This window comes from Mus caroli, unplaced genomic scaffold (genome assembly GCF_978045245.1).
Source record: "Mus caroli unplaced genomic scaffold, Mus_caroli_1 scaffold_11, whole genome shotgun sequence".
NCBI classification, from domain to species: Eukaryota; Metazoa; Chordata; class Mammalia; order Rodentia; family Muridae; genus Mus; species Mus caroli.
Window position 1 is genome coordinate 80,297,519 of NW_028227266.1, and position 15,170 is coordinate 80,312,688.

The following is a 15,170-nucleotide window of genomic DNA, read 5'->3' on the forward strand; positions in this document are numbered from 1 at the left end:
CATATCAATATACTTTCTACATTATACTGAGAGAGAAAAATCACATGGTACAGTGAAAGTCAGAGAACAGCCTGCAATATTTCATTCTCTCTTTCTACTACAGTCCTGGGTATTGAAATAAGACCACCAACTTAGCCATGAGTATTATCACCCACTAAGCTATCCAGTATTCTTTAAACACATAAGAGCCATAAAGACAGGATGACAACTGTCATGAATGAGAGGAAGGGGGAGCAGCATAAGTGAACGAACAAGGTGTGTATTTTTTTCCATTGTACTGTAACCAAAAAAGGACAAAGTCGTAGTTAGATATTATTAAGGGTACCAAAAAATAATGATAAAATAAAATCAAAACAAAACAAAATTTAAAAAACCTGTAGTAGCAATCATATTGTGGGCTGTGACATTGTTGTTGCTATTCTGAGACAGGTTTATGGCTGCCATAAAACAAAACACATGAGAAATTATAAGGCAATCCAATTCTGTTGGCCTCAATGTTCTTGAGAGTCTAAGTTTCAATACAGGAGAGAGGAAAGAGGAATAAGCAACTCTCCCAGTTTTGAATTACAAATCACAATATGAACTCGAGTATTTGTCACCTATTTTTCTTCTTATTTATGCCCCCTAAAGTCTCCAGGAGGAAAAACTAAGTAAAATCCAGTCATCAAACTGGTAGAACTTTACAAATACTGCGTCCCACTAAATGGAACTGGTCCTTTGGAGAAGTAACTCTAGGTCTAGCACGGGAAGACATGAGCTGTGTTATGAGAGCTATGGTGGGTTGCAAGATGAGACTACAGATATCAGAAAGTTCCTCAGTATGTCATAGCAGAGCAGGAGATGGGAGAGCCTTGTGATTGTGACCTGACAGTTCTCTGAAAATGACATTTCACAGTCTTCTTTTTTTTAATTAATTAATTTTTTTACACTTCATATTTTAGTCCACCAACCCCAGATCCACCCTCTGACTGTTCCACATCCTTTATCTCCTCCCCACCCATCTATCTTCATATGGATGTCCCCAACCCCCACCCCACCTGACCTCTAAACTCCCTGAGGCCTCCAGTCTCATGAGGGTTAGGTGCATCATCTATGAATGAACACAGACCCAGCAGGCCTCTGCTATATATGTGTTGGGGGCCTCATATCATCTAGTGTATGCTACCTGTTTGGTGGTCCAATGTTTGAGAGATCTCAGGGGTCCAGATTGAGACTGCTGGTCCTCCTACAGGATTGCCCTTTTCCTTGGCTTCTTTCATCCTTTGCTAATTCAATAACAGGGGTCAGCTGCTTCTGCCCATTGGTTGGGTGCAAATATCTGCATCTGACTCTTTCAGCTGCTTGTTGGTCTTTCAGAGGGCGGACATGATAGGCCCCATTTTTGTGAGTGCTCCATAGCCTCAATAATAGTATCAGATATTGGAACCTCCCCTTGAGCTGGATCCCACTTTGGGCCTGTCTCTGGACCTTCTTTTCCTCAGGCTCCACTCCATTTCCATCCCTGTAATTCTTTTAGACAGGAACAAGTATGGGTCAGAGATGTGTCTGTAGGATGGCAACCCCATCCCTCACTTGATGCCCTGTCTTTTTGCTTGAGGTGGGCTCTATAAATTCCCTCTCCCTACTGTTGGGCATTTCAACTAAGGTTTCTCCCTTTGAGTGTTGAGAGTCCCTCATCTCTTGGGTCTCTGGTGAATTCTCGAGGGTCCCCCACAACAACTTCCTATCTCCCTAGGTTCCCTGTTTCCATTCTTTCTGCTGGCCCTCAAGGCTTCAGTCCTTTTCCCTCACCCAATACCAGATCAGGCTCCCCTCTCCTCACCCCCACTCCCCTCCCCTGCCCACTTTTCCTCCCATGTCCCTCCCTTCCTCCCCACTTGTGATAGCTTTCTTCTCTATCCCAAGTGGGAGTGAGGCATCCTCACTTGGGCACTTCAGCTTGTTGAACATTTTGAGTTCTGTGAACTGTATCTTGGGTATTCTGTACTTATTTATTTATTTTTGACTAATATCCACTTATTAGTGAGTAAATACCATGCATGTCCTTTTGGGTCTGAGTTGCCTCACTCAGGATGATATTTTTTAGTTCCATCCATTTGCCTGCAAAACTCAGGATGTCCTCATTCTTAATAGCTGAGTAGTATTCCATTGTGTAAATGAACCACATTTTCTGTATCCATTCTTCTGTCATGGGACATCTGGGATATTTCCAGCTTCTGGCAATCACAAATAAAGCCACTATGGACATAGTGGAACACGTGCCCCTGTGGCATGGTGGGGCATCTTTTGGGTAATTTCCCAAGAGTAGTATTGCTGGGTCTTCAGGTAGATCTATTTCCAATTCTCTGAGGAACCTCCAGATTGATTTCCAGAGTGGCTGTACTAGTTTGCAATCCCATCAGCAAAGGAGGAGTGTTCCTCTTTTTTCACATCCTTGGGGTAGATTCCCAGTGATTTCTATCAGCTAATATACATTGACTCCTTTGCCATCCAACACGATTATGACCCTTTTTAAAACCTGACATGTTTCCTTCAGTTCTGGAGTTAGTGGCTGATGCTTTTACCTACAATACCTAAATCCCTTAGAGCTTTGTTTATTTTTAACTGTGTAATCTCTCATTGTTATTCCAATCCCTCTTATTGTTAATGAGTACTTTTATTTGAACTTTCTTCTCCCAATTACTGCTTGATTATGGCCTCTGGTTGAGGTTGGTATGGAGTGAGTACAAATAGGACCAGATTGGCCATGAATTCCAGCTGCTTAGACTGGCTGATAAGGACAAGTGCTGAGTATACTCCTCAGCCTTTGTGTGTCTTTAAAAATCAACTATAATAGAAAGACAGCTAAAGGCAGCTTTCTTAATCTCTTCTGTGATAAAACATGAATATTCATAGTGAATCCCAGGGGAAAAAAAACTGTAAAGATTTCAACTCAAATTTTTCCTACAAGAGAGTCTGCTCCAGGATTGTTTAAAACTGGTTTACTTTCTAGAACATTTCATATATCAGAATTATAGGACACACCAAATATACATATATAGTAATGTAATTATTCAGAGGCCTAACAGGAAACAGAGCACATACTAACATTAGAGACATTCAAAAACAACTTAATAAAGTGTGTGTGTGCGTGTGACTATATGTGTTCACATGTGTTTGTGTGTGTGTGTGTGTGTGTATGTGTGTGTGACTGTGTCCATGTCTGTGCATAACTGTGTATGTTCACACGTATGTGATGGTCAGAGGACAACCTCCAGTGTCAGTTTTCACCTTCTACTTTGTTACAAGGTATGATGCTCCCCACTACATACACCAGGCAGCTGATCCAGACACTTTAGGAAATTCTCCTGTTTTCCTTCCCAATTCACACAGGAACACTGCAGTTACTGGTATGCTGTACTCAGATTTTCATGGCTCCTAGTGGTTTGAACTCAGGTCTTCATGCCATGTCATAAGTAGTCTTCCCACTGAGCCACTTCCCTCTGGACAAAGGTTAAAGTGGATTAGGTAAAGATCACTTCTGGCAGGACCAAGAGAAGTGAGAGCACAAAGATACAAAGGATAATATTCACAAACTGCTAATAACTGATAACACTGAGTGGTAGAAAACAGAGTAGGGTGATAGAAGAAAACAGAGTGTGTATGTTACTATGCACAGTGCTATATCATCAAGGCCATATTCAAAGCTATAGATGTTGGAAGTGATTGCACAGATTCATAACAATAACACTAAAATAAGATCATGATCTTGTCAAATGTTAGGAAAATGCCCATCCTTAAACAGGACAAGAGTTCACTGTCAAGTCTTTCACAGATATTACCACTTCCTGGATACCCACTTGAAATACACAAACACCAAGTTAATTCCACAGCTGACAGAAAATGCTAAAATCCTCATGGGTTTTTGTTAGTTTGTTTGTTTGTGTTCTGCTAAATTGTTTATTTAAAAGGTTTTATCTTTATATGACATAGTTCATCTTTTTCTTCCATAATGTGAGTCAAGGTAGCTTATAAGTCAGATTTCATGTGATCACACTTCCTGTGAGCTTTCTAATCCACCTCATGATCTGTCGCTTCTTTTACAAGTCATAGCCAGCTATAACCATACAACATTTTCAACATCTTTTCACACCAAATACAGCATGGTGGAACTAATCTTCTTAGACTTTTTTTTTTCAAAGCTTTCCAATGATTTCAGTTCATTGACTTTCCAATTTGGATTTTGGTTCTTTCCAACTAAAAGAGAAGCCTGTTGGATTTTTATTAACTGTGGTCTGACTTGAAAACTAGATTGATAAAATTGTGATTAGACTAGCTATGTCTTCAGAGCATCATTAGAAGACACAAATTTCAAAACTTCACATTGCTGGAACATCACGAACAGATGGTACGCACACATACGTGAAATGCTGAGTGAGGTCAGGCCTAATCATTGTGTTCCTGTTTGCTGTCACAACCCAGATCAAACTACCAACATGAGAAAATAAATAGCAGGATAAGAAATGACAGTAATTGGCACAGATTAGTTTCAATTTGCTAATTTATGGTAGAATTTCTGCAAATAATCAAGAAGAAGCAATACCAAATAGAGAGCAAGAGGAAAAGGTCTGACTCTATACTGACTGTAAGTTCTGTGGGAACAGACCCTGTAGGCTACAAGCAGATAGATACCTATTACTGTGGGGTCCTAACCAGCTCAGGCTAACTCCCCGGATGGCCATCTGAACATCCAAGAACAGAGAACAGATACCAGTCTGGTTGAAGCCTAAAATTAACTACTACACAGAACAAAAGCAAGTAAATATATAAAAATCACCTACCTATAAATTGAAGCTTTTAAACCTTATACATAATAATAATAATAATATAAATGTATGTTAAAACTACTTAGGAGTGCCATGAAGTTTGACTTCAAATTTTGTTAAACTGTATATGGCTAATGAAGAGATCATTGTTAAACTCCATAGGAGACAGTATTGAAATGCATGTAAACATTGTAAATCAAATACCTTTTGATTCAATGAGTCTACTTCTGGGGCTTTTTGTATCATGTATTTATTTGTTGCTATAGCTCAGTGTACTGGATATATTTGATGGCTACTTAGAAACCAATTAGAAAAAGGCCAATAATTAAGCTGCAATGCTTATCCATAATGATCCACTATAGAACTGCAAGAATAAAGTGTTTTCTGCATAAACTCTTTACTTTATTATGATGGGCTAATAAAAGAAAAAGATTACTATGTATAGTAATCATTTCATCATATAATAATAATAATAATTTAAAAATAAAATATTCCCAGAAAGCATACAAGCTTTGTTATATTCTGCTGGTAGAAATAATGAAAACACGGTCTAGATGAAGTTAGAGGCACACCACGTTCACGTACTGGAGGATGCAATTTAGTACATTTTCATCTCTCCTCAAATTTCTTATATTAATTTCTGCTTAGAGATGTATGTATACCAATATATGCATGTTTGTATGATGGTAAAAAATATAGAAAAGCAAGGAACTAAAAATAACTAAAGCCTTTATAATGGAGAATGTATCTGATGAGTAGATGTTCTATAATCCGAGGTACCCAGGGTTATGTGATGTTGGCATGGACACAGGTATCCACAGGACAGAGGACCAGAAATCACTCTGTACATGCAGATACAACTGGTAATTATAAAGGCACAAGACAAATTTAACAGAAAATAAATAAATATACTTTAAGATGGACTTATTTTAAAACCTAAGTGTTTGAGAATTTCATGCATTCATACTAAGTAATTTAATCATATCCACTCCTAAATCCTCACTACATATTCCTCTCTCTCTCTCTCTCTCTCTCTCTCTCTCTCTCTCTCTCTCTCTCTCTCTCTCTCTCTCTCTCTCTCTCTCCCTCCCTCCCTCCCTCCCTCCCTCCCTCCCTCCCTCCCTCTCTCACACCATTCCCTTTTCATGGTTTCATTGAGTTGAATTAGTGCTGTCTGTATTGCACATGGGAATAGTGCTGACCATTTACTGGATTATAAGCAACCAAACAGGCTTCTCTCACTTGAAGAAAACTGAATCTTCCCTGGAAGCAGTCAATCTGTCATCACCCCTAACTAAGGGTAGAGTATTATAAGCCCTTCCCCCTTCCTTCCAGGATTGTTAACTAACTCGATCAATTGTCCTTATGCAGGTCTTACACAGGCATTGATAATTCATTCAAAATAGTAACAAATATTGTTTAGAATTGAATTGTAATATGCTATTGTTTTGTGAGAAAGCAGGGCACAAGGTAGAAACAAAAAGAAGTGTCACAATGGAAAACAACTTTGAAAGGGAATACCGTTTTATCTAACTTGGCCATGTTAATCTTTAATTAATCACAAACTAAATATTCATTATCATTGTAGACATAGAAGTTACTAAAATTATCATGTACTAACCCACCATTCATAAAAAAGAAAAAAAAATCAACCACTGAGATGTTAAAAAACAATGATCTAACATTAGTTGGAAAATATATATTCATATATAATTGGTAAAACTTTATTCTTATGTTTTCTCCCTTTTGTGTCATATAAGTTTCAGGAAACTTTCCCACTGGTCCAGAAAACACAGCATTAATTCAGACTGATTTCATCCAGGTGTGAAAATGAATTTTCCATTGCTCGGAGTTCTATATTCTCATGTGTGAAGCATTGTGCTCTGGGCCTTCCCATATAGAAACCAACAAAGGATATTTAGAAAACTTCTAGAAGTGAGACTAGAAAATATATTTAGTGCTTCTTTGGACATAAAATGTGCCCTGTGATTTGTACAGGCACCTAAAATAAAAAACAAATGACAAGAAAGACCCAATGCCAGAACTCAAGGGAATTTCTGAAACAAATCAAGAGAAAACAGAGATGTGGGGTGTCTCTATGATAATGCACAGGCAACAAAAAAAAATACATTTAAACACAGTTTATTAAGTGTGGACATAGAAATGAGTATGCATCATCCCAGGGGCTAAAGGAAATCAATAAATGCCAATGTGCCCTGTGTTACTAGAATGGAAATGTGCTATTTTATTTATCTGCTACAAAAAAGTAACATGAGAGCTGGCACCATAGGCCATTAAATAGTCTCTGAGGCTCTCCACATCCAAAACTGCAGTGTCAAACAGTGTTTCTCATTGCTCCTTTGAAAATAAACAGTGTTACCAATATTTATAGGAAGTAGACATCAACCTTAACAAATTTGTTTTTTAAGCTAGGAACTTTAAATTAATAGAAAGAATGCACATAGGAAAACACAATTATATTAGCAATTCCAACAAGAACCATGGATGGGAAAAGTCAAATGATTTAACTGCCAATTCAGCCAATATAGGACAAAACCCACTGTGAATGGAGGATGGATGTCTGGGGGAGACCACTGTCATTATTAATACAATTCCCACATTTTAGAATACTCAGCATAGCTGAAAGAAAGATAACAGTATCCTCAAATGGAACACCTCCTCCAAATTTTTCCTACTCTCACACTCATCAACTCTGCTCAAACATATCCTCATTCAGAATTTGAAACATCACATTTGTGTTTCCCTTAGTTTCCTTTATAGCATTCGCAAACACTGCATATGTTGTGGGTTTTGGTTATTGTCTGAATGCTCATATCTGTTATTTCAGCAACAAGAAGCTAAAAATTGGACAGTTGTATCACAGCTGTTTCTCCTTCTGCAATTCAAGAGTCAAAAGAATGAACAGTGCCAATGTTTATTTTCTAGTTAGGCTTCTTCATGCTCTTAAAGAGAAAAGGGGATGGAGAGATAGATGCTTCAGGCAATAAAGTGTGTGCATGCAGGCATGATGACCTGAGTTCAGATATTAATATGCACATAAAAGCAAGGCAGCAACATGAGTTTATCATCCCAGTGTTGTAGGTGGATTGCAGGAATCTACTGGAGGATCCACCACACATCATTGTGCAACTACACGGCCATGTTCACACACTCATGAATGAATGCACAAAAAAAAAAGGAAAATGAATAGTAAAAAGTTTTAACTTCCCAATACTGTCTGAACCCCCAATTTGATATTAAAGTATACTATACAACTTATTTCTTTGACAACATGAGCTACTATGATCTGGAAATGTTTGTGAAGACTATGTGATAAATTGTCCACCTAAAATCATGCATATTTGTCAATGTATTCAGTTGCCATATGATCCTATTTCTCTTTCATATATAAAACTCAATGCAACTCTTCAGCATTATACAAGTGTATCTGAGAAAATTTATATAATCCACAATAATATATAAATAATTTGATATTCTTTGGATAAATCTAGAAGTTAGAACTTGAAGACTGTAAAATTAACCACATCATTTAATTTAAGAAATATGTATTAGGTGTTTGTTGATGGATCAGGTATTAGGTTATGGAAAAGCTAAGATTGCCCATGCTGTTAAAAGAAAATATCCCACTCTTATCCATGGACAGATCATGGAAACAGAAACTAAACAGCGACAAAGTGAAACTAACAGAAGTTATGAACCAAATGGAATTAACAGATATCGGAACTAACAAATATCTACAGAACATTTTATCCTAAAACAAAAGAATATACCTTCTTCTCAGAAACTCGTGTTACCTTCTCCAAAATTCACCATGTAATTGGTCAGAAAACAGGTCTCAACAGATACAAGAAGATTGAAATAATCCCATGCATCCTATAAGATCACCACAGACTAAGACTGGTCTTCAATAACTAAAACAACAGAAAGCCCATATATACATGGAAACTGAACAACACTCTACTCAATGATAAATTGGTCAAGGAAGAAATAAAGAAATTTGTAAGGAGCCGCCTTCACATTCGCCATTACAAGATGGCGCTGATGGCACTGACACCCGTGTTCTAAGTAGTAAACAAGCAAGCTGCGCATGTGCCGGGGTAGCTTTCCACGCCATGTGCTCTGCCTTTCCCGTGACGACAACTCCGGCTGATGGGCTGCAGCCAATCAGGGAGTGACACGTCCGAGGCGGAGGACAGTCCTCCATAAAAGGGAGAGGGCTCCGCCATCTCTCTCTCTCTCTCTCTCTGGCTCCCTCTCTGGCTCTCTTCGCCACTGGCTCCTGATGGGGTAAGCAATAAAGCTTGTGCTGCAGAAGATTCCGGTTGCCCTGAGCATGCTCTTACCAGGGGGACACAAAAGCTCGCAATAGAAATTAAAGACTTTTTAGAATCTAATGAAAAGGAAGGGACAACATACCAAAACTCATGGGACACAATGAAAGCAGCACCAAGAGGAAAACTCATAGCCCTAATTGCTTCCAAAAAGAAACTGGAGAGAGCATACACTAGCAGCTTAACAGCACACCTAAAAGCTTCAGAACAAAAAAAAAAAGCAAATACACTCAAGAGGAGGAGATGGCAGGATCAACTCAGGGCTGAAATCACCCTAGTAGAAACAAAAATATACAAAGAAGCAACAAAACCAGGAGCTGGTTCTTTGAGAAAATCAACAAGACAGGTAATCCCTTAGCCAGACTAATCAGAGGGCAGAGAGAGGGTATCCAAATTAACAAAATCAGAAATGAAAAGGGAGACATGACAACAGAAACTGAGGAAATCCAAAAGAATCATCAGATCCTTCTACAAAAGTTTATACTCAACTAAATTGAAAAATCTGGATGAAATGGACAGTTTTCTAGACAGATACTGTCTTAGTCAGGGTTTCTATTCCTGCACAAACATCATGACCAAGAAGCAATTTGTGGAGGAAAGGGTTTTTTCAGCTTATACTTCCACATTGCTGTTCATCACCAAAGGAAGTCAGGACTGGAATTTAAGTAAGTCAGGAAGCAGGAGATGATGCAGAGGTCATGGAGGGATGTTACTTACTGGCTTGCTTCCCCTGACTTGCTCAACTTGCTTTCTTATAGAACCCAAGACTACCAGCCCAGAGATGGCACCACCCACAAGGATCCCTCCCCACTTGATAGCTAATTGGGGAAATGTCTTACAGCTGGATCTAATGGAGGCATTTCCTCACCTGAATCTCCTTTCTCTATAATAAATCCAGGCTGTGTCAAGTTGACACAAAACCAGCCAGTACAGATACCACATACTAAATTTAAATCAGGATCAGATAACCATGTAAACAGTCCCATAACCCCTAAAGAAGTAGCAGCAGTCATTAAAAGTCTCCCAACCAAAAAAGCCCAGGATCAGATGGGTTTAGTTCAGAATTCTATCAGACTTTCAAAGAAAACCTGGATCCAGATCAAGAGGAGGCAACAAGACCTGACACTATTGCTATGGAACACTCACAAAAAGGGACCTATCATGAAAAGAGACCTATCTTGACTGCCCTCTGAAAGATCCAACAAGCAGCTGAAAGAGTCAGATACAGATATTTGCACCCAACCAAAGGACAGAAGCTGCTGACCCCTATGGTTGAATTAGGAGAAAGCTGGAAGAAGCTGTGGAGGAGGGCCACCCTGTAGGAGGATCAGCACTCTCAATTAACTTGAACCCCTGAGATCTCTCAAACACTGGACTACCAACCAGGCAGCATATACTAGCTGATATGAGGCCCCCAACACATATACAGCAGAGGACTACAAGTCTGAGTTTAGTCAGAGAAGATGCAACTAACCCTCAGGAGATTGGAATCTCCAGGGAGTTTAGAGGTCTGGTGCTGTGGGGATAGGGGCTGGACAACCTCCTGGAGACAGAGGGGCAGGAAGGAGGTATGGGATGTGGAACTGTCAGAGGGCAGACCTGGAGTGGAACAAAATCTGGAGTTTAAAATAAATAAATAAAATTTAAAAAGAAAAGAGAACCTAATACCAATACTCTTCAAACTATTCCACAGAATAGAAACAGAAGAAACACTACTTAATTCATTCTACGAAGTCACGATTATGCTTTTACCTAAAGCACTCAAAGACCCAACTCGAATGACCAAGAAGCACTTAAAGAAATGCTCAACATTCTTTGTCATCAGGAAAATACAAATAAAACAACCCTGAGATCTCACCTCACACCAGTCAAAATGGCTAAGAACAAAAAACTCAGGTGACAGTAGGTGCTGGCAAAGATGTGAAGAAAAAGAAACATTCCTCCATTGCTGGTGGGATTGCAAGCTGAAACAGCCACTCTGGAGGTTCATCAGACAATTGGAAATAGTACTACCTGAGGACCCAGCTATACCACTCCTGGGCATATACCCAAAAGATGTTCTAACATGTAATAAGGACACATGGTCCACTATGTTCATAGCAGCCATATTTCTTATAGCCAGAAGCTTTAAACAACCCAGATAATACTCAGCTATTAAAAATAATGACTTCATGAAATTTGAAGGTAAATGGATGGATCTAGAAAATATCATACTGAGTCAGGTAACTCAGTCTCAAAAGACAAACATGGTATGTCCTTACTGATAAGTGGATGGATATTAGACAGAGTGTGGAATACCCACAAAACAACTCATGGACTACATGAAGTTCAAAAGGAAAGAGGACCAAAGAGTGGATGCTTCAGTCCTACTTAGAATGAGGAACAAAATAAATAAGTGAAGTAGAGAGTGGGATGGACTTGGGAGGAAGAAAAGAAGGGGAAAGGAAAAAGAGGGCAAGAATTACGTGAGGGAAGAGATATACAGAAGGTCAGGAAATTGAACAGAGGTGTGTAGCAATAGGGAATGGAGAACTGGGGATATCAACCAGAAATTCCCAGACACCAGGAAAGCAAGACCTTTCCAGGACCCCACAGGGATGACATTAGCTGAAATACCCCCACAAAAAGGAGGGAGAACCTATTGAAATCATATCCAGAGGTTAGGCATAGCCCCTCCCCACCCCATTGAGGTATGAGGTCACCCACCCATCTCCAAAATTTTAACCCAGAATTGATCCTGTGTAAAGGAAATATAGGGACAAAGAATGAAGCAGAGACTGAAGGAAAGGCCATCCAGAGACAGCCCTACCTGGGGAATCCATTCCACATGCAAACATCAAGCCCAGAGACTATTGGGGATGCCAAGAAGTGCTTGCTGACAGGAGCCTGACATAGCTGTCTCCTGAGAGGTTCTGCCAGATCCTGACAAATACAGATTTGGATGTACACAGCCAAACGCTGGACTGAGCACAGGGTCCCCAATGGGAGAGTTAGAGCAAGGACTGTAGGAGCTGAAGGGCTTTGCAACCTCATAGGAAGAACAACAGTATCAACCAACCAGCTCCTCAAAGCTCCCAAGGACTAAACCCCCAACCAAAGAGTACACAGGGGGACACATGGCTCCAGGTGGATATGTAGCAAATGATAGCCTTGTTGGGCATCAATGGGAGGAGAGGCCCTTGGTCCTATGGAGGCTGAATGACCCAGGATAGGGGAATGCTAAGCCACTGAGGTAGGAGTGGATGTATGAGTGGAGGAGCACCCTCATGGAGGCAGAGGAGGAAAAGGATGGCTAGGGGGCTTGTGTAGGGGAAACTGGGAAGGGTAATAACATTTGAAATGTAAATAAAGAAAATAACCAATAAAAATGAAAAAATTAATTCTGTGTAAATATAAGTCACCTTTATAAAATCTTCAGTTTTTATAAAGAGAATGAGTGATCTATGGATGAAAAAATACCATGACCATACTCCCTGTGAGAAACCAGTGTCTTGTCATTCTGAGGGCAAAAAGGCATTTATATTGGTAATGAGTGATGAAGACTCTCACATACTAGAACACTGAATATCCCTAGCACGGAATTCTCTAGGTGGTAGCTGAGGAACCCTGTCACTATCTATAAAAGAATGCAACAATGTGATGTACAGAAAGTTCAGTCATAAATCCATGCAAAAACATCAGTAAGGTGCTGTGCTCAGTAGTAAGCTCCCGTCCGTTGTTTGTCTTGGAACAGGGGACTTAAGCATGAGGAAGCCACCCATCGTGTAATTAGAGCCGTTGACCTCTGCAGACTTCACTGGTGTAGTGGTAATCTGGTTGATTTTTTTACAGAGTTTGATTTCTTTTTCCTTTGCTCATGACATCAGTCATTGAGAAATAAGATGATAATTTGATTCTCAAACACTCATTTGGGAAAGTGGATGATAAATGAGGGGAGGCCACTACTTCTCCACAGCTCGTCCTTCCTCTCTTTCCCTTTCTTTCTTCTGTACCTGTGCTGCCTTCTCTTCCTGCAGCAACAAGAAACTATTTTGATATTGAAACAATAAAGCTCTCCATGATAATTTGATCTGTCTCAATCTTTCTGCTTTCCTTGATAATGCATTTACCCTAAAATCTCTCCTGTGGATATTTGCATGGCAACTTGGTATTTCTGCATAACACGGGACAGCTCTAAATGGTTGCAATGTGTGTCAGTCAGCACAGCAAACATTTCAGCAACCTCACAAGCCTCACAGCACTTGCTATTGAATGACGTCATCTTCCTATAAGTTGACACTTGTTGAAATTTTTGAGGCATTGAATGCATGAAACGAGAGGGAAAATAAAAATGTGTGCTTATTGAATATATGCAGTCAATCTGACATCTATATCTAAAATAATTATTCAGGTTACCGAAATTTGCTGCTGCTGCTATTGTGCTGGTAATGCCGGAATCATATGAAGAAAAAAAATCTAATCCTAACATAGAGGTGAAGCCTTTATTGACATAAATGCACCTGATTAAAATTGCTTAGACTTCTACTTGAATAAATACTTATTTTGCAAATGAACAACAGAAAATGTTTAGGGCAGCATCTTCATCTCAGTCTATACAAGGGCTTCTCTCAATAGAACACAAACTAGAAGCCTCCATCTTTCAAAGCAGAATAATGTCTTCTTCTGTAAGACTTTGTTGTACCTGCACAATAGGAACAGGGAACCTCCACCTACACAAGTCTCTGGTCCCCACCAGTTTCTTCTGCACTCCAATTCCTCTTGTGGGTCAGAGACTCAGTAGGAAATGTGAATGATCAGAGAGCCAAGGCAATTCCTTCCTTCAGATAAGAATTACCTTTCCACTAATGACCTTGACCCCAGAACAGTGGTTCTCAGCTTTCCTAATGCCATGACCCATAAAATACTTTTCATTGTGTTGTAATAACTCACAGACATAAAATTACTTTGTTGCTACTTACTAACTGTAATATTGCCACTACTATGAATTTTAATGTAAATATCTGATATGCAGGATACCTGAGTGTGAACACCTGTGAGAGGGTCCCTCAGCCCTGCAAAGGAGTTGAGATTCACAGGTTAAGATTCATTGTCCTAGAAGGTTGAAGTCACCACAATAAAACATTCCTTCAGAGTACTCAAGAATCTTCCTATGCACTCCTTACTGCCTCATTCCCTTAGAAACACAGTAGCCATCTCAGAAGAAAGCTGTAATCCCATGGAAGACTAAAATGTGAGTTAGTATTTAACAGATTTAATGACAACAAACCTGCAGCTATGAAAAAAAGCTTAGAGAGTAAAATGTCCTTTTAACATTGCTTTCTGGTGCTAAGAGGTACTTGCCTTTTAAGTAACTTGACCCTCAGCTGTGAACCTTCTTACAGAAAATCTTCTAAATGTATTAGTACATTTTCTCCTTGAGGAAGTTATGGCCTTTAATCTTTTCTGATGATTCAGCATCTCTTGATATCTTGGTTAGAGCAGATATTTAAGGAAGTAATTTTTTCTTTGTACTGTGTACTTAAAACTAAAAGGTTTTAATAAATGTACAGAGCATTATTATGCAAAATATAGCATTCATTCACTCACTCATTCTTCATTCATTCATTTGCGAAGTACTTATGGAATGCCTATCAAATATGCAAGACTATATCAGGCTTTGGGGTAGCATTGCAAGTGACACTAAAACTGGAGGACAGTGGTAGGTTAAACACCCTTTATCATATATGAGTCTTCTTGATGTTCTTCACCTTCCACTCGTTTCCCTACCATCACAGTCTACATAGTATTTGGCCAAATAACTTCAGTGACAATGTAGACCAAAAACTGGGCTGGGAACTAGCCCAGAGGGTAAAGTGCTTGCTGGTCAAACATTATGACTTTAACAATTATATCAAAACTGGGTTCAGAGATATACAGTGTCATTTTATACATACAATGTATGGGGATATAGAGATATTGGGGAAACAGATGCCAGTCAATTTACCTAAACAGCATGGCAAAGTCAGAGGGAGAT